Here is a 24,960-nt window from a genome sequence, read left to right on the forward strand (position 1 = left end):
ACTGGAGGAATAGGTCTTTAGGATATAAAGCTGAAAAAAACTTCCCAAAGTAATTATGACACAATTTCTGGAACATTCTCAACGTAGTTTTTATATCAACAGTGACAAATAATTTTAAAAAACCTGGTTTTGCATGGTTATGGTGCAAAATCTATCACATATCATGAAATCTCGGAGCCAGAGAATGGTTTGGGTTGGAAGGATCTAAAATATCATCAAATTCCAAGCCCTGCCATGGGCAAGGACACTTCTCCCTAAACCAGGTTGCTCCACCCAGCCTGGCCTTGAATACTCCCAGGGATATAATTTCCATGTAATTTCTCCCCACTCTGAGGACTTGTTTATCCTGGTGGAAATAAAACAAAAGCCTCTCTCCTGCTTTTTACCCTCCTCTGTAACAATTACTGCCTGCCTACCCTCAGTGAGTGTTTCTCACATTCCCTCATGCTCCAAACAGTGGCAGAGTCAGATATTTAGAGGCAGTGGAGGATCTAGAGGTATCACAGCCCTTTTAATTGCATGTTCACCTGAATTTAGATGAAGATGAATAATGGGATGTTGCCCATATCGAATTCAAATGAGAGGAACTTATCCCACCAACGAGTGAACTCTGTCTCCACAGCCCAGCCCAGCAAGCAGGAGTGATGGGACAGGGAGAGCAGCAACTGGGAGAGCCCCAGGTAGTGAATTTGCCATCAGAAATGCAGCTCCACGTCTGACAGGACCACTGGATGATGATTTTTATTAATTGGGAGACCCTGTGGTAGCCTGAGTTAATCAGTGGCTGAGCAGCTCCCAGCTCCCTGCTAAGGGGACACGGAGCAAGGAGGAGCTGCACTCAGTTAAAGCCACTGTTAAAATGTGCTGTTGTCCAGAATTTGTTGAATTGCACAGAATTATACCCAATCCTCAACATTTCCACACATCACAAGTGTTATTTTCACAGCACATTTGTGCTACACACGGTGATGCTTCCTCCTTCCACACAGCACCATTAATAGAGGAGTTGTAATGAGAATAAGTTGGATTAATGAGAACTAGAGGCTTTAGATTAGTAGAGAAATAGATGCACTTTATGTATCTCTGATAATGATTTTTCCAATTAAATTTTCCATCACAGTTCTTAGTTTTGATCAATTAAATTCAGACACCCAAGGCCACATTATCACAATGTTCATATGGCTTCATTTCAGTTCAGTTGCAGTTTTACCACCAGAAAAAGAGGCCTCTGCAGGTGCCGGTCCAGGAAACTGAGGCAGAGAGAGGCAAAAGTTCCCCTGAAAGATCCCAGCTTCTCCTCATCCATGGTTAGGAGGGAACTGGGATGTCTGGCTCCCACTTCAGCCATACAAGAAAGGGATTTGCTCCTAAGCACAGCCACACCAGTGTTGCTGATTTTGCTTCTTCCTCCTGTATTTTTTCCCTTCTTTAAAGGCTGTTTTACAGAGGTTTGAACATCAAGAAAAAAAGTTTACATTTCAACACTGTTAAATACTTGACAAATCCCCAAACCCACGGAAATTCAGCTTTGAGGCTGGCAATCCAGACTGACACTCCAACCTCGCTGCCACAGCCCCCAAACTCCCCTTGCTTTTGTGCTGTAAAGCCAGATCTCTTACTTCACTAAATGCTGCTTTTTTTGTAGCTAAATTATAGTAACGAGTGCTCCAGTTTCACTAAACCCCAGTACCTACAAGATTTGGATTACTAAAATGTAACCTAAATCCTTTCTGCTGCTGGTGTGTGCGTTTGAAGATAAGTAGCAGGGTGAGCAGGCTAATAATGGCTTGGAATCTCCTCTGGATAGTTCAGCACATCTCTAATTTCACTGCAACTCTTTTGCTCATTAAATTTAAATGAAAGACCAAGACATCTATTTCTTGCCTGCTTTTTCTTTCTTTTTTTTTTTTATTTTTTCCTTGAAGGTATTATGAGAGTTCTGTTGTATAAACTCTGAAATACAAGTGAAAAGCGGCAGCCACTGTAGCAGATGAATTGGGGTTGTATTTCCAATTCTGATTAATTATTGTGGGAATGATGCTGGGCCACAATAATTAAAGACACAGTACTGAAGGAATTAAGGTAAAATTGGGCTTCTAACTCACCCTGCTGTAGATGTGGGGTTAAAACAGGTATTTATTATTTGTTTAGGATAATTTTTATGGCATTTCTGCCACTCAAGTCCTAATTACAATAGTCTTTAAGTGGAAAAAACTCAATCCCAGCCTTTTCTGGCAGTGTTCACACCCAGCCAAGCCTACCAGAAAGCAAAGACCAGAGTGAGCACAGAAGGTGCTGTTTGACCCTTTCCCTTTTGGATTCATCCAGCAAAATGGACAGAACCTGGAAAAGAAAAAAAAGGCAATTAAACAGAAGGGTCTGAGTGGGGCTGAGATTGAGGCATTTAAATGGTGAACGAGCAGCTCCTGCATTCTGGAAATTTCTGGCTACACTTTATTGTCTCAACCACGTCTTTGCTCAGCTCTCACCAGGGTTTGGGACCAGTCATGATGTGAATTTTCCAGGGAAAAATACATTTTTTGGGAATAAGATGGATGATGCAGATGAAAATAGAGAAATGCATTTTTAAAGCGTGATAAAAGCTTTCTAACGAGCAGATGAAACAGGAGGCAATGCTTTTTGTGAGTCCTAGCTTGCCTTAACAAGATAGGAATTAGAGAGGATTCCTGGTGAGGATTTGTTTGTGTCAACAGAGAAGTTAATGAGAATTAAATCTTGCTGGATGCTCTGCTGGAAACCAAACCCCAGCTTGGTTACAGGAGTGTAAACACACCCAAACCCCACCGTGCTGGGTGATCCCACTGAGCATTCCCATCCTGCTCTCATCCGAGTGCCACCCGCTCAGCTCCAGCCATCAGCGAGCAATTTGCCCAAAACGGGAGGAATTGAACCCAGGCTTGGGAGCATCAGCACGGAGAGCTCCAGGGCTGGGTTTGCCTCTCCTCAGCTGTTGCTCATTAATGCTTTACTCAATTTCCGAGTCTGGCACCTATCTCCCTGCATTTGAGGGATTTGCCTTCAAAATAATTTTAATATTCAAGTTCCAGAGGTGTTTGCAGCCTCTGGCTCAGTTGACATTTACTTGTGAGAAACTCAGCTGAAGCCACTGGTAATTTTTATGAGGTGTTGGCATTAATTTTCTCACTGTTCTGCCTTGTTGCTCCAGTTTGTAGATCCCAACATTGCCTAATTTCCCCCCTTTTCACTCACACTTGACAGGTTACTTATTGTTTATTGGCTGTGGGGAGTTTACTCTGTGATTTTTGCTTCCTTGACTCTGGTATCCAGCAAAAAGACTTAATTTAGTTCGTGGAAGAGTGTTTATCTGACCCTAAATCCTTTGTTCCATGTCAAACATCCAAAGAAATTATTGTAACCTTCAGCACTTAGCTGTTAACAACCTCTGTACACTTTCATTTCTGATTAGAAGGGATGACGGAAATGGAATAATATAATAATTTGCTGAGTGAGAACTGTGTAAAAAAATGTTCCCTCCCCTTTTCATCTCCTACTCCTTTGCTCACAGGTGAGGGAAATTCTATTTCCGGGAAAAATCAATGCTGATGAGTGCCGGGCTTAATAAGAGATGTTTTAAATATGTATTCCACATTTAAAAACAATGTCTCAAGTTTATTATTACAAGTATCTTTTCCAAGGTTATCATCTAGCAGCTGAATAAAGAATAAAATCATAATGATGGGAGAGCAACATGATTATAAAGAGGAATATTAATAAATACATTAAGATCCAGCTGAAGGCTTGTGTCAATAATTACCTTCACATGATAACAGTGCTGATGTGCTGTTGCACTCCTCATGCAGACAGGTATTAACACTTCATTCCATCCACATTTATGGGACCTGCAGTAATTGCAGGCTATAAACACAGCTGCCAGCTTGGACTGGTGGTAAATTTATGTTCTAGGAGATGAACTGTGGTGGCTCTGAATGGCTGTGAGGGCATCCTGTGGGAGAGTCAGGAAAGGCCTGAGGTCTTCCTCACATTTTTTTCTCTTGGGTCATAGAATCACAATGGTTTGGGTTGAAAAGAATATTAATGATCATTTTCTCCCACCCCCTGCCATGGGCAGGGACACCTCCCACTGTCCCAGGTTGCTCCAAGCCCCAATGTCCAGCCTGGCCTTGGACACTTCCAGGAATCCAGGAGCAGCCACAGCTGCTCTGGGCACCCTGTGCCAGGACCTCCTCCCAGGGAACAATTTCCTCCTAATACCCCACCTAATCTTACTCTCTGTCAGTTTGAAGCCATTCCCCCTGGTCCCGTCCCTCCATTCTCTCATAAATTGTCTCTCTCCATCTTTCTCACAGACTTCCTTAGGTTTCCCACTCACCATTTTTATTTCTTGCCAATCCATGGCACAGAAAATATTGCAGAGGAATCACCTACAGTGGGAAAAAGTTGGGACTCTGTGATTTCAGCAAAACCTCACTGTCACCTTCCTGCCAATAACATGCAGGTTTATATCCTCAACCCTCAGTCTTGGCGGTCTGAAGCCTTCCTGCAGGAAAATTCTGCTATTCTTTGGGAGTTATTCCTTCTGCCAAGTCACCTCTGTGAGCAGACATTGGGGTGTTTTGCTGCAAGAAGCAGCTCAAGCCTGGTCTGGGTCGTTCTTCAGCTCAGTTTGAGACGAGCAGAGCTTGCCCAGCTGTGGAAATGCCAAAGGAATTTCCACAGAGCTTGGAAAAGATGAGTAAAACTGGGATTGATCATACCATCCCTTCCTTTGGGATCTTAAAACTGTGGCATGTGGGTAGGGAATACAGGCACTGCCTTTAGAAGTGGCCAGCTTTGGTTTAGCTCCTGGCATTAGCAGAAAAAAAAGAAAGGAGATAGCACTGGATCACCAGGAAATATTCCCAGACGTGTGCTTCCGGCAGGTAATTGCAATTCCCTGGAACATGATAAAGCAAATCAATGAAGAGGATAAAGAAAATATAAACGCTGAATTTATATTGCAGCATTCACCTGAAATCAGCAGAATCCTGTCCAGAACTGCCTGTCCAGGCTGGGTCAACACCAAAGCTGCAGGTTTTTCTGGAAATAAAAAACAATTATAAAAAACAGTTAAATGGTGAAGTGTCCATGGTCTGGTCATCCCTTTCCAAGACAAAATTCCATGTCTTGCATGCTCCACCTTGAGAAACAGGAGGAATCAGAGCTGATTTAAAGTCCTGGCTCTGTAGTGGCTCTGAAAAGGCAGTGAATGTAGTTCTTAATGACAGTAGATGTTCGTGTGGGTAAAGATTTCTCTTTCACCTCCAAGAAGGAGTTGGATGAGGGTTAAAATCACAAAATAACAGAATTAAGGTTGGAAAAGAACTTTGAGATGGAGAGAAACCTTTTACAAAGGCATGAAGGGCAGGACAAGGGGGGATGGCTTCGAACTGCCAGAGGGCAGGGATAGATGGGATATTGGGAAGGAATTCTTGGCTGTGAGGGTGGGGCACATCATCCTCTGGCCTTCATCTTTAAAATCTATCCCAGACCCCAAAAGTTTTGTTTCCCTGAGTGCTGTTAAGCACTGAGACCCTTTGTGACTCTCAGAGAGTTTTCCCATTTCCTTTTCATCTCCACCAAGCTTGTGGCTTCACGTAACCCGTTTGAAATGTGTCACCAGAGCGTTTATTTGGCTACAGGCAGCGTTTTCATGATGGGGCTTGGTTTTTTCTCCAAGCTGATAAAAATGGAATTAGCAGGTATTAGCAACTAGATTAGGCAGGAGGCATTAACAACAAAAGAACCTGTTCAGGTTCATTGAAGCAGATATAATTCTCATCACAGGTAAAGTATTTTTTTCTCAATAAGTTGTTTATTTGCATTGCTTTTCAGGTATTATTTCTTAAGAAGTTAATTCTTCTTAAGCACAGCTCAGTGAACTCAAGAACCTGCCTTAGACTTTTGTTCCTGCAGAGGAAACCCTCCCCATCCTCTCCTTTGACTCCCAGATAAAATGTCTGTATTCCCTGGAGAGTTTTTTATTCAACTTCCACAACAGCATCATTTCCAAAGCCTCCAGAGAAAAAGGAGTTACGGAACAGCAGCTGCAGAAAAAGCATGTTCAGGCTCATCACACAGGTGGAATTAGTGCTCTGCTGAATTTCTCACAAATTCTGGTAAATCAATGACTTCAGATATCACAACACTGTGGCAGGAGTTGTAAAAAACTGGTTCTAAAACTGGGATATAAACTGGTTTTCCCAAAAGCTGTGTTTTGGTCTCATGTTTGCTGGTTCAACTGTCACCAGATAAAGGAGTGTTCGAATAGTCCCTACTCAGGATGTAAAAACACATGGAATTCCACCCAAATTTAAGGACACAGATAATGAATTCCTTTGGTTGTGACATTTCTATCTTCAAATCTTCCGTACAATATCATGAAAGTGAGACCATCTTAAAATCAAACGAGCTGGAGGGCGACTCTAAACTGGGAATGACACATTCACATTTTTCCTTCAAGCTTTTAAGCATCTCCACTAATAACTAAAATATTTCTGAAATGGTCTGACCTTTAGATTCTGTTGGGAAAAAAAAAAAGCTTCTTTTCTTTTGGGAAAGAGTCTCCCTCCACTGAATCATTTCCAAGCCTCCAGGCAACTTTCAGTATCAAATATCCTGTTGTTACAACTATTTCTAACATCATATTATAAGTGAACTCCGAGAGAAATTAGCCCTAATGTCTAAAATGAAAATATTTTGAAAAACTCTTGCAATTTACGTAATAGAATACAAGTAGAACTTTTTTGATCCAGACCTTCAGCTTTGAGTGATTTCTGTCATGGGACTGAAAAAAGCTCAATGGGAAGGTTCCAAGCCCTGAGTAATTGGGTTATGAACACCCTCAGAGAGATTATTTGGTGGTTTTTTATCTGCATTTCAGCCACAGCAGTCATTGAAATATTTTTCCAAGACAGCTGAGAATGATGATTAAAATAGGCAGAACGTTCATCAATATTTACCAGACAAATATTTCTCAGAAGATCAACAAAACTGAAATGTCAGATTTTGATAGATGTGTTCTTTTCAGTGCAGTGTCTTTGATCTGACCTAATAAAAGGAGGTGACAATCCAATGAATTAGGGTGATAACAAATTCATTTGTTTGTTGTCATTACTACTGAAAAATGTGGGAATGAAAGCAAGAACTTCCTTTGATTTAATTACATTTCTGTAACTGGGAGCTGCGTTAACTGTGAAATCATCAGCCCACAGATTCTCTGAGCAAAACGTTTTTGTTCATTTGAGTCTGGATAAGTGTTGGAGATAAAATATTCCATTTCACAGTGTTGTCTTTGGCCTCTATAATTTGGAGGGTTGATTAGTGGAAATCAACAACCTCAGTTACCTGGTCATGGTCTGAAACTGCTCGGGGTGACCACTTGAACCCAGAAGACAATGGAAATAATACCTGAATTAGAGAGAGCTGTAAAAAGTTTGTCTTTACAAAAGAAAAGAGGACAAATAGAATACTGAATTCTTGAATAAATAGAAGCCAAGCACTAGAAAATGTATTAAAAAAATACTAACCAGCAGGATATTTGGACTGAGATCTTCAGCCACTCTGGAGCATCAGAAGCTGGACCAAGCCCAGTTCATGCAGCAATGCTGCTCCAGTCTAAAGCACTGGGCCAACACTGGGAACTGGACTCCAGAATTTGTTAATATTTGTTAACTCCCATAAACAGGACAGTTTGAATCAGCCTGAATACACAACTGCAGTATTTAATGCCTGCTCTGGCTTCTGCCCTGTCAGATGAGACTTGCCCATGGTTTTCTTCACCAGAGCTGTTTCCTTTCCTTTTAGACCAGTGGTGCATATTCTTACTCACTCATATTTACCTATTTTTCTCTCTCCACTTTGTTTCTCCTCTTGCTTCTAGATTAAATTACAACCAAACTCTTAAAATATTATCAGAACCTGGCTTTATCACACAGATTTTCAGTGCAGGTTCTTCTCCGTGACCATCCCCAGTCTCTACACTGTAATTTTTTTTTATTTTTGAGGGAGGTATTTTGTTCCAGATGTTTAACCCCTAATTTTTAATAAACACAATGCCTGGTTAATAGAGCAAAACCAGAAACATCCAATGACAATCTTGATCTGACAGCCAGAGCTCCTAAAACCTTGTTAGCTCCTCTCCCAGGAAATCTGGGAGCTGGCACCTGCTGCAGGAGCAGCTGTTCTCCCCCATCTTACAGATGGCTGTGGGAAAGGAAATCAAATCCCCACTGCCCTCAGACCTTTACTGAAAACTCTGCAAAATCCTGAGCTGCTTGGAAGCCTCTCCAGGACCAGGCTGGGCTTTTGTATGGACATGGGATTTCGAGGCGTGGCCGGATCCCGTGCAGGGCACAGGTGGCACCCACAGCTCCTGTCCAGGAGCCAAACCCAACCTTCCTGAGAGCCAGAGCATCCCATATATAAAAATAAAAATATCATCTATATAAATATCACCTATTTCTACACATAACACATAGAGAGAACTCTTGAAATAGAGTTTATATTCTCTCTATGAAATAATTTATATAAACAGAGAAGATCGATGCAAACTATCTATAAAAATAGTTCATGTAAAGGCAGAATTTCTATGTAAACTATAAAAGTAGTTTATATAAAGAGAGAACAACTGTGTGAACTACTTAGGGAATATAAGGAGATATATATAAATAGAATAAACTATATATAGATTGTATAGAGAGAACTTTCTTAATACACACTGAATTTAAGTACCTGAAAATAGAAGACCTAATCAGGAAAGCGGGTTTATAAAAAGAATTCAATAGTAAAATTGAATTTAGTGACACAGCAGCAGCTCAGGTGGATACATGGAAGTCTGAGACTGCTGGGAGTTAAACGTTGATAAATGCAGTGTGGGCAGGTTGGAATTTTGGAGCGTGGTTTTCACTGGAGCAACACAGGACAGGTTGGTTTAATCACATCTGCAAGGTCTGAGAGTGTTCTTCATGGACTGTGCTTCAAAAAGAGCCTGATTATAGAGGTCCTTTGATGGATCTAAATGTCAAAAATCCATAATTTATGAACTCATCTGTTCAGAGATCCGTGCTTCCCCAGATTACGTGCACTAAAGTGACCATACCCCGAGTAATTCCGCTCAGGTTCTGGCAGATTATTCCTCTGAAGAGCTGAGAAAACAAGTGGTGGCTGCTGCTCTGGCATAGGGAACAGATGTCTGCCATGCACTCCTGCACATCCTAACAGGAAAACTTGGATTTGTCATCAATGATGGATCATCTCCGTGCTGCTCTCCAAATGCGCCTCTGTCACAGCTTGGTGAGAGTGGCCTTGAAACTTTGAAACCTTTAGCAGGTGAGATGATTCACTGTGTGATGGAGTGGCTTTTTTCCCTGAGATGATCTTCTTCCAGCTGAAGGAATAAGAGCTTCCTTGCTCCTTCCAGCTCTCCCATACTGTCTGCAACAGGCACTGGCACCATCCCATAAGGACAATTTCCCCTTGCAAAACTTCAGACACTACAGGACAAAAGAAGTCTCTTCTGTCCCTTGTCCATCTCCTTTTCACTCAGGCTTTTAAATCCTAGAAAAGTTATACAGTGGCACAAAAGGTAGATAAAAAGTGGAGAAACAAATAAAATATGGATGCAAAATAGAAATAATATCACAATGTAATCACAGAATCTCAGACTGCTTTGGGCTGGGAGGGACCTTAAAGCTCATCCAGGCACACCTTCCACTGTCCCAGGTTGTTTAGAGCTCCATCCAACCTGGCCTCGGACACTCCAGGGATCCAGGGGCAGCCATAGCTTCTCTGGGAATTCTATTCCAGGTCCTCCCCAGCCTCACAGGGAAGAATTTCTTCCCAATATCCCATTTTAACCCCACCCTCTGGCAGTGGGAAGCCATTCCCCCCTTTTCCAGTCACTCCATCCCTTGTAAATCCTCTCTTTCCATCTTTCTTGCAGCTCCTTCATGTACTGGAAAGTCACAGTGAGGTCACTCCAATGCTTCTCTTCTCCAGGCTGAACAATCCCAACTCTCCCAGCCTTTCAGATTTTTAAGAAGTCTTTTTGGTGGGTTTGGTGCTGAACATTGGAAAGGAAAGATCCCATACTCCAGCTTCAAAGATTCCAACGGCACTGGCACAATATCCAGATGATTTTCTGAGGAGGTTGAGAACACATTTGTGGTTACCTAAAGTGACCACCGTAAATCACAAACCCCAGCAGGGAACAACGTCAACTTCCTTATGCTCTGTAAATGTATTAAAATCCACAAACCCAGCTGACTTTTAAAGGGTTGGTCATCGAGCAGTTGGGCTCAGAGGCAAACTGGCTCCCAAAACAGATGGCTCAGTAACTTTTTATCTCCACAGAATTTACAGGCACATAAAATTAAGGGTTGATTCTGCAGCCAACACCCGGCCCTGGATGTGGTTTTGTAAACCAGCAGCACCTTACCCAGTTTCCCATTACTGAGGAGCCAAGAGCAGGGAATTTTGCTCCAGTTTGAGCGGGAATGGTGCATTCCCAGAGCAAATTCTGATGGCTCTGTACTGGTGCAGGAGCAGAGCTCTGCCTGGCCCTCAGGTTTCCTGCAGACACCAGGCACAAGATCTTGATTCATTTGAGGGAAAAGTCATTGCCTGTGGTCCAGGGAAGGCTACATTTGTCTCACTGCTGCTCCTCAGTAAAAAACACCTGGGCAAGAGATGAAATAAAGCCTCTTTATTTCTGCCATCCCCAGCATGCACCTTTTGGTTGTTTTTTTATTTCCTTTTTTTTCGCTTGCTATGCACAGCTTTCGTCTCCCAGCTATTAAATCCCAAAGTTAACACCCAGAACTTCAGATTTCCATGATCAACTCCTTAAACACTTCCCAAAAGCCAGGATCTTATTGACCAGACGAGTATTTAGTTCATGCTCAGCACTGCAAAGCCTCAACAACACCTTTGTCCTTGCCTGGGCAACTCAGCACTCATTAAATCAAGGTCTCCATAACTAAATAGACCTGGGCTAAGTGTGGATATGAGCTAAATTACTTGAGCAGATAGAAGAAATCCAGGAAAAAGCAGATAATTGAACCTAAATCCCACAAGGATGTATTACAGCCCTAAACATTCAGATCCTTCCTCCTCCTTAAAAAAAACCAAAGAAATGGGACATCCAGAGCTATTCCACTTCTGTATAGATTTTCGTGCTGGGAGAATTTAGAGCTGTATTTAACCCAGCTTTTCCGAGGTCGTGAAGCTGCCTGACTGTTATTAGGTTGGGGGTGGTGTTTGTTTTTTTTAAACTGGTTTAAATAATCTTAATAACCAGAAGTGGGGATGTTGAACACCCTCTCCAAAGCGCTGTCCTGTGTTATAAAGAGCATCCTGCTGCCATCTGGGTGCAGGAGAGAGATTGCAGGGTGTATTTTCAGTCTATTTTTACAGAAAACCCAGTTTATATTTGTCCATATTTCCTGTACATCATCCAGCTCTTCCTTGCGGGGTTAAATTGGGGCCGTTCCAAACCAAGCAATAAAAAGAGCAACATTTTCCTAGGAATTAGAAATCTAAGAGCCAGATGAAACAATAGGCAGTGTTTGTATCAAAATGTGCATTTTTCAATCAATCTGGCAATTGGAGAGGGGCACTGGAGAGTTTAACACTAACGAGGCTGAATAGAAGGAGAAAAAAATCTCATTTCTGAAGGTCCCACAATATTTTGCCCACTGGCCTTATACTTCCCTTGGAAATGAGAGAAGAATTTATACAATGTCGCCAAACAAATGCTCTTCACACGGTGCAGAAATACTTTCTCTACAGAAAAAAAGGGGCCATGCTTGTCTCTACACTGCATTTTTTATTTCACTTGTAGTGAAATTCCATAAGGATGGATGGGGCTCCAGCCCCTCCCTGTGCATGTGGCACTTGGAGACTTAAGGTTTAATGGAACATGGTGGAGCTGATGGTGGATGGTTGGATTTGATGACCTTAAAGCTCTTTTCCAACCTGCAAAATTCCATAATTCTATCTTTTCATACACTTACTTGTCCTAAAATTATCCAGAATCAGAGTTAATACCTAAACATTAGGAAAACATCCTAAAAATGGATGCTGTTAGAAGAAAAGTAATTCTACAGAGTAAACTCCAAGCCTCCAGCAATTTCCAGGTGGGAGAACTCCTGAACAAGAAGCCGTATTTGATATTAGCAGGTGGCTGATATTGATTACAAGAGGGGGGGAAAAAAAGCCTTTTGATAACTTTTATGAGGTTTTTAATCCCTGCGGGTTTTTTGCCTCAAGTCAAAATACATTCTTTTCAAATGTACATCCAGACAAAAAAATCAGGACGGAATTTAAACTAAATAAAATCTCAAATTATGGAGCAATAATTCAGGTGAAGCAGAAAAGTTTTCAGCTAAAACCAGCTGCTCTTTCCCTACAGCCAGAGCTTTCCATGCCCATGGAGTTTCAGATCCATTGGAGTCCTTTGAAAGCTCTTCCCCCACAATTACAGATTTGAGGCACTGTCCATGTCCAGACAGATCCATGGTAGGCTCCTGCTATAATTTTTGTATTATTCCAGTGATTGTGTGACTATTTTTAGTTTCAAATCTGTCACAGTCGTTCACCTGCGGGAGGAAAATGGACTAAATGTAGTACAACCTAGATAGTGTAAAAAGTGCCCATTTTTTGAGTTGTGGGTGATCCTAAAATAACCTTTTTCAAATATAAAATGGAATTTATTTTCCATGTTTGGAAGGCAATAAAAAAAGGGGCTGAGCCAGATTTGTAGACCTCTCCTGAAAGTTCATTTTTTGTACTATAATTAAGTGTGAGGTGCTACATAATACAAGGATTTTAAAACTTTATTTCAGAGATTTAGAACATCAGGACTTTTGCCAACTTTAAAAGAAGCTATAACAGCATTTCCTGGGACAGAAAAGATGGTAAGTTTGTGGGTTTCACTATTTGGGACCTGGTTTATATCCTGAATTATTCTGAAGTCATTCTATTTGGGAATTAGAATATAATCCCCCCCTTTTATGGCAAATTTCCCAACAATTAAATATCACATGCATTTCACAGTAACTCCATATGTCCAGAGCTAATGCCAATATAAATTCAGGAGGATGCTCAGCTGAACCCTGACAAAGAGGAGCAGGAGAGGCCATGCCATTTGATTTTCTAATCTCATTCTCTCACTTTCTGACAGCCAATCCAGCTCCTTTTTTTCCTGATAAAGGTGCTCAGGACTTTTTCTTCACCAGCTCTCTCTCCCCTGACCCAATTCTTTTATCTACAGGGGCACCTTTCCATCACTACTGACTTCCCTGGTCATGCACGTGTATCTTATATTTTATTTTGTGATTCCTCACTAAATAATCTCTCCTGCTGAATCCACTACTTGAGAAAGACTTGATTTTAATTCTCTGAAATCCACCAGCTTCATTCAAACACAGGCACGAAAAAGAGTAATGAAAATCAGGGAAAACAAACCAAATATTCCTGCTGACATCTTGGACCCGTCCTGTCTCCACAAACAAAAAATTCACGTCTCAAGACTTCAGCTTTATCTCTAACCCGGGGTGGAGGCTCGAGTTTATTCCCTTGTCCATCAATCATGATTTCCACAGACACGCCTGGACCTGGCAAATTTGGAGTCAAGGGCTTGTAGTAATCATTGAACAGAAACCTTCTGGAAAAAAACCAACAACAAAAACCAACAAATATTTCTGCAGAACCAAAGAAAGTCAGGGCAAAGGTATCATCAAAACAAACCTCACTTAGAAGATATTTATTCATGGGAACCATTTAAATAGAATTTCCTGTAGGCTCTTCAAACAACAGCTTCTAAATTTGCTGCCTTGTTGGACATGGGCTGTGAAGTCCCCTGGTTTTGATACTTTCTATAAAATAAGGGAATTTATTTTAACCTCTTGGCTTTGCAGATCTGGTCAAGCAATGTCAAAAGTGAGGGACAAAAGTCCTTGATTTTTTCATATGCCAACAAGGTTTTCCATTGTGTCCAATGTTACTCAAAGTCCCAATTTCTTATCAGTATTCCTGCCCAGATCCCTTTTGATTGTAATTACTTCATTAATTGCAATAAAGGTGGATAGCAAACTATAGCAGAATCATCCTAAAGAAATCTTTCTAATTAGGCTTGAAACAAATTCCCCTCTTTTCAATTATGAAGGGATTTACCAGGAGTTCAGAAACTCTTTACCTATTTTATTTCAAACCTGATCAGAATAAGACTTAATCCTTCAAAAATTATGCTGAAAGCTGGCATCTGCTGTGATTTTGAATGTGCTTTATCAAAGGACAAACCCAGAACTACAATGAAATCGCAAATGTAACAACTCTGGAATTATTTCTAATGCTTCATGGTGCTTACCAAGCTTGAGCAAAGACAAACAGATGTTTCCCCACAACTGGAATTAAATCAACAGCCTGACAATGAACATTTTGTAGCATTTCCTTGTGCTTATTAATGATTTATGCAAACTTTCTCCATTCTGCTGGCTCGGTTTTTGCTGCTTTGGGAGTTGTCTCTAGGGACGCTTTGAGGAGGAAAGTTCTTGCCCCTTTCAGGAGCAATCTCCATGAAACTGAATTCCCTTGGCTCATCCACTGGCTTCCCTTCCAGGCCATCCATCCTCTGCTGGCGATCCCAACACACTGCTGGTGAAAGGCAAACACTCCGAGTTTCATCAAGTGGATCCAACTGATCAACTTGGGAGACCTTGTGAGAAGAAAAATGGCCTTTTTTCCTTGTAGGATTCATCACCTCAAAAAGAGATGCTCTATTTCACAGCCTGAAATCTACATTTGTACCAGATTCGAACTAAAAGGTTTTTTATGAGATTTCTTAGAGGATAAAAAGACATACAGCATTTCTCTGTCTGTAGCCTCCCAATCATTTGAATCTTATCTCTTCCATCCCAGTATGAAAAGACTTCCCAGGTGAATGATGAGCAGATGGCAGATCGTTCTCCCAACTGGAGATCCCTGGATTTGATTTGTCACTCACTGAACACTGGCAACAAAGCACTTCTGTCCCCCAGTGAATAATCTGTGTAGTTTGGATGTTCTCTGGTGGGGTTTGGGCAGCAGCTCCTGGTAACAGAATAACAGCTTAGATCAAGTAGTTGCTTCTTTTTTGGTTGTTTTGGGGGTTTTTTAGTCATCAATGACTTCACTTCTTTGATGTTGCTGTCTCCAAGCTGTGTTTTGGTGCACAGCTCCACTCCACCTGGGATATCTTTGTTGGACACACCCAGCTGTGTGTCCCCCCTGTCCTGGCTGCCCCCATGCCCACAGCCCTGTTAGACACACTGATGGTGAATGGTTGGTGAGCCAAAAACCCCAAATTTTCTCCATTTTCAGCATTTACTGATGTTTAATTAAGTCCATGGTAGCTGTACTGATGGAATGACATGGACTAGATATTAGTGGGGTGGTTTGGAGACAATCCTGCATCCCACAGAGATGATGCTTTGGCAGAAATTGCCTCTCAGATATACGACCTAAAAGACTCACATGTGGATCTCCAGTTTGGTTGAGACCACTGTTTCCCATTTCAAGCACCTTTTTTAATTCCATTTTCCCTGACCATTATCCTTGTTCCATAATGAAGTGTCTGAAACCAACAGACTGTGGGTTGAGAACCTACTGCTGTGCTCCCTCATGAAATGGGGGTCATAAAATCACGGAATATCCTGAGCTGAAGGGACCCACAAGGATCATCTAAGTCCAGCTCCTGGCCCTGCACAGGACAATCCCAATAATCCCACCAGTGCCTGAGGGCATTGTCCAAACACTGAACTCCCATTCCCAGTGCAGAGCTGCCCATTTATCACCAGGTGAAATGATCCAATAGCAATAAAGTTAATGCACAGCGAGATTTATCTGAAACTCTCTGTATATCAAGATAAGAAATCTAGAAACCATCAAGGCACGTGAACTCACAGCCTGTGCACGGTGGAACTCTGCTTCCATCACATATTTTATGCCATTTCAAAGCTCCTGGGAAGCCAAAATTAACAACTTTCTGTAAGTAACTTCTCAAGCAGCACAGTTTGGGGTTTTGAGGTTGAGGGTCATGAGAATTATCCTTTTTTTCCCCAGATTGTTCTACTCTTTGCAGCTTAGCAAAAAGATTAGTGGGTTCATTGTCACAAGTGCTCAACTCAGAGCAAAAACTTTGCAAATCCTTGACACAGTATTAATCACTTATCCAGGCTTTTCTGCTATCAGAGCAGATGTCTAAAGCACAGAATCCATGCAGGGAGCCCTTAGAAGTTTATATTGTTTCCACCGCCTGAGGGGCAGATATTTAAATTTTCTTAATATTGAGCCAACTCCATTCTTATCACAGTTACACAAAACCACCACATCATTCAATAGATGTTGTCTGATCTAATTAATTCCATAAAAAGGCAAATTCTATTAAAAAAAAAAAAAATTCAAATCTAGACTTAATAGATCACCAAATGGCTACAAACCACATTAGGCTGAACGAATCCGATCCCATCTGTGATAGGAGGCGTGAGGAATAGTACAGCCGGGATGCAAAGCATATTGAACAGAACAAACCCCACCCCAGAACAGATTTATAGTCTCTAATCCACACAAAAATCTGCTAAAATAGATCAGCTCTGTCACATAACACCACTTTCATCTGGTGTCCAGGAGCTCTGCGCCACTTGGGCTCATTTAGCAGATCAGTTCCGTGCTATCCTGATTTCATGCAGGGGTGGTTAAGGATGAAAAATATCACAGACAGTTGGAAACGGCAAGAAATAAATAAATGAAAAGCTTTGCTCCCTTTCTCTTTACCTGTTTGCTCCAGAATTTTAAAACCAACATGACTGGATTAGTCATGGGCAGTAATTGTTTCCTGGGTTAAAAAAAAGGAAAGAAGTCCTCTATGAGAACATTGGGGGTCAGATTTTAGAAGTATTCTAAGACAGGAAAGTAAATTAAGCTTTAAGAGGCTGTTAGGGACCCACTGTCCAGAGATGTCACATCCACACTAAAATTAGTTTCTATTGAGACTTTTTTTGTTGAGAATGGTCCAAAGCCACAAGGGGAGCAGTGGGAAGATGAAGTGCATTAATCAAACAGGATTTGGCACAATTACCTAAGCCACTTAAGGTATTTTTTATATATTCTATTGCAGCCAAAGCACCAGAGATTCTCATCAGATGGAGTAAACAGCTGCTGGGTTGAGGATTATGGACTATATTTTCTAAATTTACAGTGCTCAGACATCAGTGTGAGTCACCAAGGCTTGACTTGGAGCTTAAATCAAAGCCTCACCTGCCCCCAAAAATGAACACAGAACCCTCTTAATGAACGGTGCTGGTGTTACTGCACAAAGAACTCCTGCTAAACCCCACAGCAGAGAGATGCTGGACAGGGAGACAAAAACAGACACAACATCATGTTTTCTTTGCATTCTGTGTGTTAAAAAACAGCAGAGGAGGTTTCTTCTGGATATTTGGAGCTGGATGTGCTGATTGGATGTGCCCAGGTGTGAGCAAAGGAGGCTGAGGGTGGGTGAGTATCTAAAACTCCCTGCAAGGAGGCTGGAGCTAAGTGGGGTCAAGCTCTTCTCCCAAGGAACGAGGGACAGGATGAGAGGAGATGGCCTCAAGTTGCACAAAGGGAGTTTCAGTTTGGATATTTGGAAAAATTTGTGTGTGTGGAACAGGGCAGTGGTGGAGTCCCCATCCCTGGAGGGATTTAGAAGCCGTGTGGATGTGGCACCTGGGGACAGGGGTCAGTGGTGGGGAACAGTTGGATTTGATCTTAGAGGGCTTTTCCAACCTAAATGATCCTGGGGTTCTCCTCAGGATAACGTGATAGAGCTGTCGTATTACAGAAGCCTGGATTCACCCCCAGCTCACACTTAAAACCCTCCCAGTTTCAGGACCTTGCACCACCCCAGCCCTGATAACAACATGGAATAAAATATTCCTCACAGCCAGGGCCCATTGTATCAGAAGTTTCCAGTGCGAAACAAACTGCAATATTTACAATAGTTTTCAGATCTGGATCTTTGGAATCCTTCTGTCTTGCTGTTTAATAGGAACATTTCAGAGAGGAGAAAATCAGAAGCCTCTAAGGTCTCATGCCTGTGTAGTTTCATCTATTTAAAAATTAATCATAGACTGAAGGAAAGAACAGTAGTCCATTCCCACAAGAACTGACTTCAATTCTGCTGCCTTAAAATTACTTTGTTGCAATCTTTCCTTTTAATAAAATATTCACAGTGATTTAAGTGTGTCTGATGGCAGTAAGAGAGATTTTTTATTATTATTATTATTATTTCATTGTTATCAAATTAAAGGCCATTTAGAGAGAGAAAAGTTCTTATACAGCTGCGATACTGCAGATTTGGGGTGTTTATTTAGAAAACACAAGCTATAAACTCTGTAACCAGAGTATTTTAATTTATTCAATAGATATTCTCCCCAAACCATTAATAACAAACCCTGTAAACAGTAAAGATAAGAATTCACTGAACAAAAACCCATTTTTCAACAGCTTTCATGCACAGGGACATTGGTTTTGATGGAAACCCTTCAGAGATATCTTCCATAAAAACAAAAGCCCTGCTACGTGCAAAGATGCTGTTCCTGTGTTTGGGAACATCATTCCATCCTGGATTCACGTCTGTGTGACTCAAAGGGGAACTGACGTGGAAACCTTCTCCCTAAATGTGTGCTCTGAGAACTGCAGGGCACAAAAATATCTCCTATGGATATATTTTGGGTAGGATGGAAGGATGTGCTTTTTTTCCCCCACATGGTTTTTAGTTTTTTAAGCCATCCTAGAGAATATAAAAAGCAAGAAATCCCAAAATTCCATCAGCTTCACCAAGGAAAAAGAAACCTGAAGGATTTCAAGTGTCCCCTCCCAGCTCCTGAAATTACAGAGATTCACTGAAATCTTTGTTTCCTTAAAAAATGTTCTTCTTTTCACGGCTGTGAGGAAAAACTGGGAAGTGTGTGCTGAAAAACCACTGCAGAGACATTGTCTGGATCCTTAACAACAGGAAACATCTCGGAATTATAAATATATCCAAGTTCTTGAGTCTGACCTACCTAAAGCTTCAGCTTGGAGAATATCAGGGTACAAGTGGAAGGAAAATTAAGTCATTTGCAAGAGAGATTCAGGAACAGCAGCTGAACCCTGCTGTTATCCCAAGGAGGAATAAGAGAAGGTCATGCCAAACCCTGATGTAGCTGCAGAAGGGCCTCACCCAGTTCCAGGCTGCAAAAATCTGCCCCAAATTGGAAATATTTGTGATTCTAAGAAGTACCATCTCATAACACCACGAAAATTTATAAATCCAAAAGTTCTCTTTTTTCCAAAGGGAAAACTACACCCCAGTCCATCATATTGATAAGAATTCACCCCCAGTAGCTTCTGAACTTCTCTACACACGTGGTCATAGATAAGGTGGATTTACCCCAATCTCTTCAGATGGCCTTCTTGCACAAGCAGGAGATCAATGAAAGCTGATATAAATTATAACAATTATGTAATTAAATATTGGAATTAGTAGCTCTTAATTGCACTTAAAACCAGAAGAGCTGAAGTCAGAATTTTCTGAAATATTTCTTCTACAGGTACCAAGTGGGTTATGTTTCATGGGTTTATTTTTCCATGTCTAGTCAAAATGCTGGATCAGGAGTAGTAAATAATGATGTTTTCCAAGTAACCTAAAATTCCCTGTCCTCCCTAAATAAAGGTGGGCAACACCCATTGACCAATTGACTTAAATAACAGGTGAAAGAAAAATCACAATTACATTTTTTAGAAATGCTCCATGACTCAAATGTGCCCAGAACCAGAAGTCAGGAGCCCTAAAATGAGCACTGGAAATGATTTCACCACCTAACACGCAATTCAAATATAAAACACACACATGATGAGCTCTCAACGTGGAGTGAAATGAATTTCTAGAGACATTTGCCAAAGAATAACTTGAAGAACACTTTCGTGCGTGAGCAACATGCTGTCGGAAGAAATTATTAATGCCAGACAGGCTGTAAGACTGACATATTATTATTAAACAAAAAGTTGCCGTCAAAATAAATGTATTAAACCCTCTTGAAATGCAAGAACAGCATGCACAGATCAGATGGGCCCATAAAACCCATTTATAAATCAGCAGCAAGGGATGAATGGGGAATTATATCTTGTTCTAACAAAGCGTGATCAATCCCTGAACGTGCAAACATGACCTGCTTCAAGCCAGGAAGCTGCAATGAATTAGGAGAGTTGGAACCTTGAGAATAAAAAGCTTCTCTTTATCTTCCCACATTGTGGAGAAATGAATTAGGCATTGATAAGAACAGTCTTGAGAACCAAATAAATTCACACAGCATCTGTTTCGAGAGTGAAATGAATGTTGCTCCTTCCTCAAACGTCAATTTTTTAACAAAATGTTCAATTATACACCAGAAAGAATTGTAAGACAGAGCTTAAGGTGACCTTACCCTTCCTGATCTATTGATCTGGATAAGAAAAAAACCATTCAAGTAACGTACAATTGCATTAAGAGGAGGTGTGGATAACTATAATCCACAAGTGGCACATACACAGCTGCGAAATAGTTCCAAACAGACCCTTCAATGCCTGGAATAAGCAATAATCCCTGATTTCTGCTGAGGGATACATTACTAGCCATGACCCATGAGTGACTTTGGGGTTATTTGTAGCTGTTGAACCCAAAGTACAATTAACTTACACTGGACTTAAAGTGATTCATTGTTTTTAATTCATTTCATTTTGTCAGAAAAGCTGGGACATGGCTTTAAGCAGCTTTTTATATCCTCCTGTATGAAATATCTTCCACTTGTCTTGACTTTCCTTTTCTTTATTGCTTGCTTTCTGTCATTGGGGATTGTGGGTATGAGATCCAGGGACCTTTGAATCCTAATAAAATGTTGAACCTCTGAGCTGAAATCCTACTTTCTACAGCAAAACATAAACATATGAGTGTTTGTTAGGTATATTTTAAGGTGATTGTAGGTCAAACTCATGTCAGAAATGAGAAGATAGATTGGATATTAGATGGGATATTGGCAAGGAATTGTTCCCTGGGAGGGTGGGCAGGCCCTGGCACAGGGTGCCCAGAGCAGCTGGGGCTGCCCCTGGATCCCTGGCAGTGCCCAAGGCCAGGCTGGACACTGGGGCTTGGAGCAGCCTGGGACAGCGGAAGGTGTCCCTGCCCATGGCAGGGGATGGAACAGGATGGGCTTTAAAATCCCTCCCAATCCAAACCCTTCTACGATTCTATGAAAATTCTGCTTTTACAACATTTGTTCAAGTTTGGATTACATCTTGATATTTTTTCCAGTTATTTCTGCATAGGACGCCTGAAGTTTTCAGCAAAATCATGGTTAAAATAACTAACAACTGACTCTTCAAATACTCCCAACTTCAGAGAAAAACACTAAGGGAGAGGGAAGGAGCTCTGCTGGCATTTTGAATTTCAGCCATATCTACAACACCCTCTTTTCTTTGTTTGTTGAACAAGATCATCTCTTCCTTTCCCCATCCCGAGGGCTCCCTGCCCAGCAGGATCCAGAGCCACAATTATGGTTTCCAGGCAGTGATACAGCAAACCCAAACTCATTAGCCTGACAATTTCATCTCTGCAGCAGCACAGAAAAGAGCAGCTATGCCTGCATTTATTTTTGTTTTCTCATCTCACCATCTTCTCATTCCAGACTTGTCAAGACAACTTGTCACTTCCTCCCTTTCAGTTCCTTGGGACACGACAACTGACACATGGTAAATTATGGAAAACCTAAATACAAATATTGTCCTGCAACAGCAGAGCACTCAAATTTCTGGAGCTCTCAAGATTTGGGGTTTTTTTGTTTCGGTTTTTTTTTGTTGTTTTTTTTTTTTTGGTTTTTTGGTTTTTTTTGAGATAAAGGTCAATTCTGAACTTAAAGATACATCCCAGGTGGATAAATATGATCTTTAAAAATAATAAAAAAAAAAAAACGCTATTTCATGAGCATGAACCTACATGCCTAAAACTGCCCAGTGTGAATCTGGTCTTGTTTATAAAATACATTTATGAATAGATGTGGCAAAAAAAAACCCTCCTTAAAAACAAATTACTCAAGAAATTCTAGCTAATAGTTACTTGTGATGATGTGAGTGTTAATTGCAGGTTTTATAGGTCCCAGAACTGCTCTGTGAACGGTGCAAGGAGCCAGCAGGACTGTGTTCACCATGCTCATGGAAATACAGACAACACATAAAAATAGAACCTTCTGCTAATGGAGAAATCCTTGTGCTCCCATTTCCCCAGGAGAGGAACTTTCCAAACAAACACCCTCAGAACATCAGCGCCTACCAAACATCATCTTCGTTACACTCCTTACTCTGCAAATGCAAAGTCAGTGTATTTAATTATAAATATTTAGCCTATCAGACTGTTGCTCAATTAAATATTTGAAAAAAATGAAATATTCAGCTAAAGCTGAACTTGGTGTTTTATTCCCTTCCCACTGCATGATAAAATGCATTTTATAATTACACCACAAATGTAATTTTCCTGTGCTTTCCCAGAGCACCATTAGGAATTTATCCATGGGTATAACACAAGGATTTTTCTATCAAAAACAAAATATCAAACTCCACCAGTCCTTCTCATAGAAAAAAGGGGATTCTTCAGAGGAATGGTGAGAAGAAAGCAAATAACAAATACTTTCAAGAGCCTGTTTCTCAACTTTTCTCCTCTTTTTTTATGGGATACCCACCCCAGACCTTTCTTTCTGTGCTCCAAATTCCTGGTGAGGCTGAGCACAAAGGACTCAGCAAACAGCCCGGCACACCACCTTCATCTGCCTGCAGTGGCTGTTTATTTGTGCCATGGGCAGGGATTGCTCCCTTTCATACATCATTCACTACCAGCCAGACTGATTTCACAATGTCAACTCCAAAAAAACCCAAAAAAACCCAAAAAAACCCAAGCATGAAGAAAAGAAAAAAAGAAAGGTAAAAAAAAAAAATCTGCCTTATGTTGTTTCTTTGAATACTGGCCACACTGGTCCTAAATTTCATTTCTCTGCCCTACTTCAGAGGCTCCACTGATAGCAAAGGTCACAGGAACAGGACAGAAAAATAAATAGTATTTTCTGCTGTTTTCTTGGTGTTGAAAAATCCTTTCTTGCCTATGGACACAGAGGACAAGAAAGGCCTTGGTTATAATGTCTCACTCCTTGAATTTCCGTGTCTGTGAATTTCAAAAGTTGTTTGGATGCTGTTTTCAAAGGCACAGAAGCATTTAAGGCATCCAAGTCTTCCTGGAAATTAATGGGAAGAGGGAGCTTCACATATATTTGGAGCTTTGTTAGAGCTTTCCTCATCTGACTTGAGTTCTACAGTGAAACCAAAACCAACCCAATCATAAAGGGTGAGGAACAGCTTTATTTGCTGCCCAAACATTTATCTTGGGATAAGGATTGTTGGTTAGGATGAAAAAGACTTGTTTTAGGAGAATACAGAGAATAGCTTGATTTCTAGAACCATCATTAGGAACCATGGATTCATTAAGATTGGAAAAGACCTCCAAGGTCATCAAGTCCCACCTTCAACTGAATATCACCATGCCTGCTATGACTTAATAATTAGCAACATTACTAACTCCAACATAAAGGTGTATTATGTGATGGCTTTAACTTGTTTAAATGAGGTGAACAGCGCTTAACATCCACAATCAGACTCCAAATTCCAAGTAAGATTGAATTATTGAAGATTTAATCTTCAATTTTAAAGAGGTTTTAACAACATTATCCCCAAAACTGCAAAAATGCACAAATCCCTCCAGCTTGATAGGAATGAAAGAGGAAGTGAAAACTCCCCACAGACCTGCTGGTGAGTTTTACCTCATTTTTCTGAAGTCACTGTAACTGTGTGCTTCATTTAATGAAGATATTTCAGCAAACAGCAGCCCAAGGAGAACAAATGTGGTTTCCACCGCTTTTTCCTGTGGAAATCATCCCAAGTGTTTCCCACAGCTGTGGCTGGAGAATCAAGGTAGAAAAGAGGTCGTGATTCTTAAAGTCTTATCTGACTTTTTATTCTAGCCAGTGGCTTTCAGCCCCAAATACCAATTTTCATACGTTCAGGTCTCTTGTGTGGTCCATCGTTCTCCAATGCTTTGTCTCTAGGAAGAAAGTGATGGGTTTGTTTTGCATCAGCTGAGCCTCCATGAGATGTCAGATGATTCCTGCATCCTGACGACCCTGCTGGTCTGCTCCAGCCAGGGGCAGATTAATCCCCAAAGATCTCCCAAGCCCCAGGTCAGAGACGCTAAAGAGGAGACACAGCTTTTGGGGATGTTTGTGGCGTTGGCCATTTCCCCCTCACACTCAAACTGTGTTTTAAAAGATCTTCAAAACATCCTTACAATGACTGCCCTGACCACCTTCTCTCATCTTTTCCATCCTTCCTCCACCAATCCCTTCTCAGCAAACCACAAAAGATAGAAGAAAAAAACCCATGGAACCACTCTAAACCCCCGCCAAGATAATTCCCCCTCATCAATTGCTTTGCATAAAGAGCCGACAGCGAAAAGCTGCGGGTTTGGTGCACTACCCGTGGTGTGCAGGATCACAACTGCAACTGGAGGCCTTCATCCTGTTCTCAGGGAATATTGGAGTGTCCTGAGCTCTCAGAGAGGGAGCATGATGCTGAACAACTTGTTGGTTCAGTTCCCATTTAGCTGAGTGTTTGGAAGGACATAAATGGCAGCAAGGGGCAGCATTGTACACGAGGAAAATACAGGGAAGAGCAGTGCAGAAATTGAGATTATTTCCTTGTTCTATTGAAGAAATTCTTCAAAATGAACTCATTAGAGGCTCTGAATTGGGCAAGAACTGATCAAAGTTCTCTTGCACATTGAGCTAA

At 41.1% G+C, this 24,960-nt stretch overlaps 1 long non-coding RNA gene across 1 annotated transcript in view; it reads right to left on the reverse strand.

Annotated features, from left to right (window-relative positions):
- Positions 1–961: 961 nt before the first annotated feature.
- LOC125330904 overlaps positions 962–24,960 on the reverse strand; it is a 41,703-nt gene continuing 17,704 nt past the window's right edge. Inside the window, exons 2-3 of the long non-coding RNA XR_007205754.1 lie at positions 5,011–5,079; positions 962–2,343 (exon numbers count right to left, since the gene is read on the reverse strand). This is a non-coding gene — a long non-coding RNA (uncharacterized LOC125330904). The remainder of the gene's footprint in view (positions 2,344–5,010; positions 5,080–24,960) is intronic.

Source organism: Corvus hawaiiensis, chromosome 10 (genome assembly GCF_020740725.1).
Source record: "Corvus hawaiiensis isolate bCorHaw1 chromosome 10, bCorHaw1.pri.cur, whole genome shotgun sequence".
Lineage (NCBI taxonomy): Eukaryota > Metazoa > Chordata > Aves > Passeriformes > Corvidae > Corvus > Corvus hawaiiensis.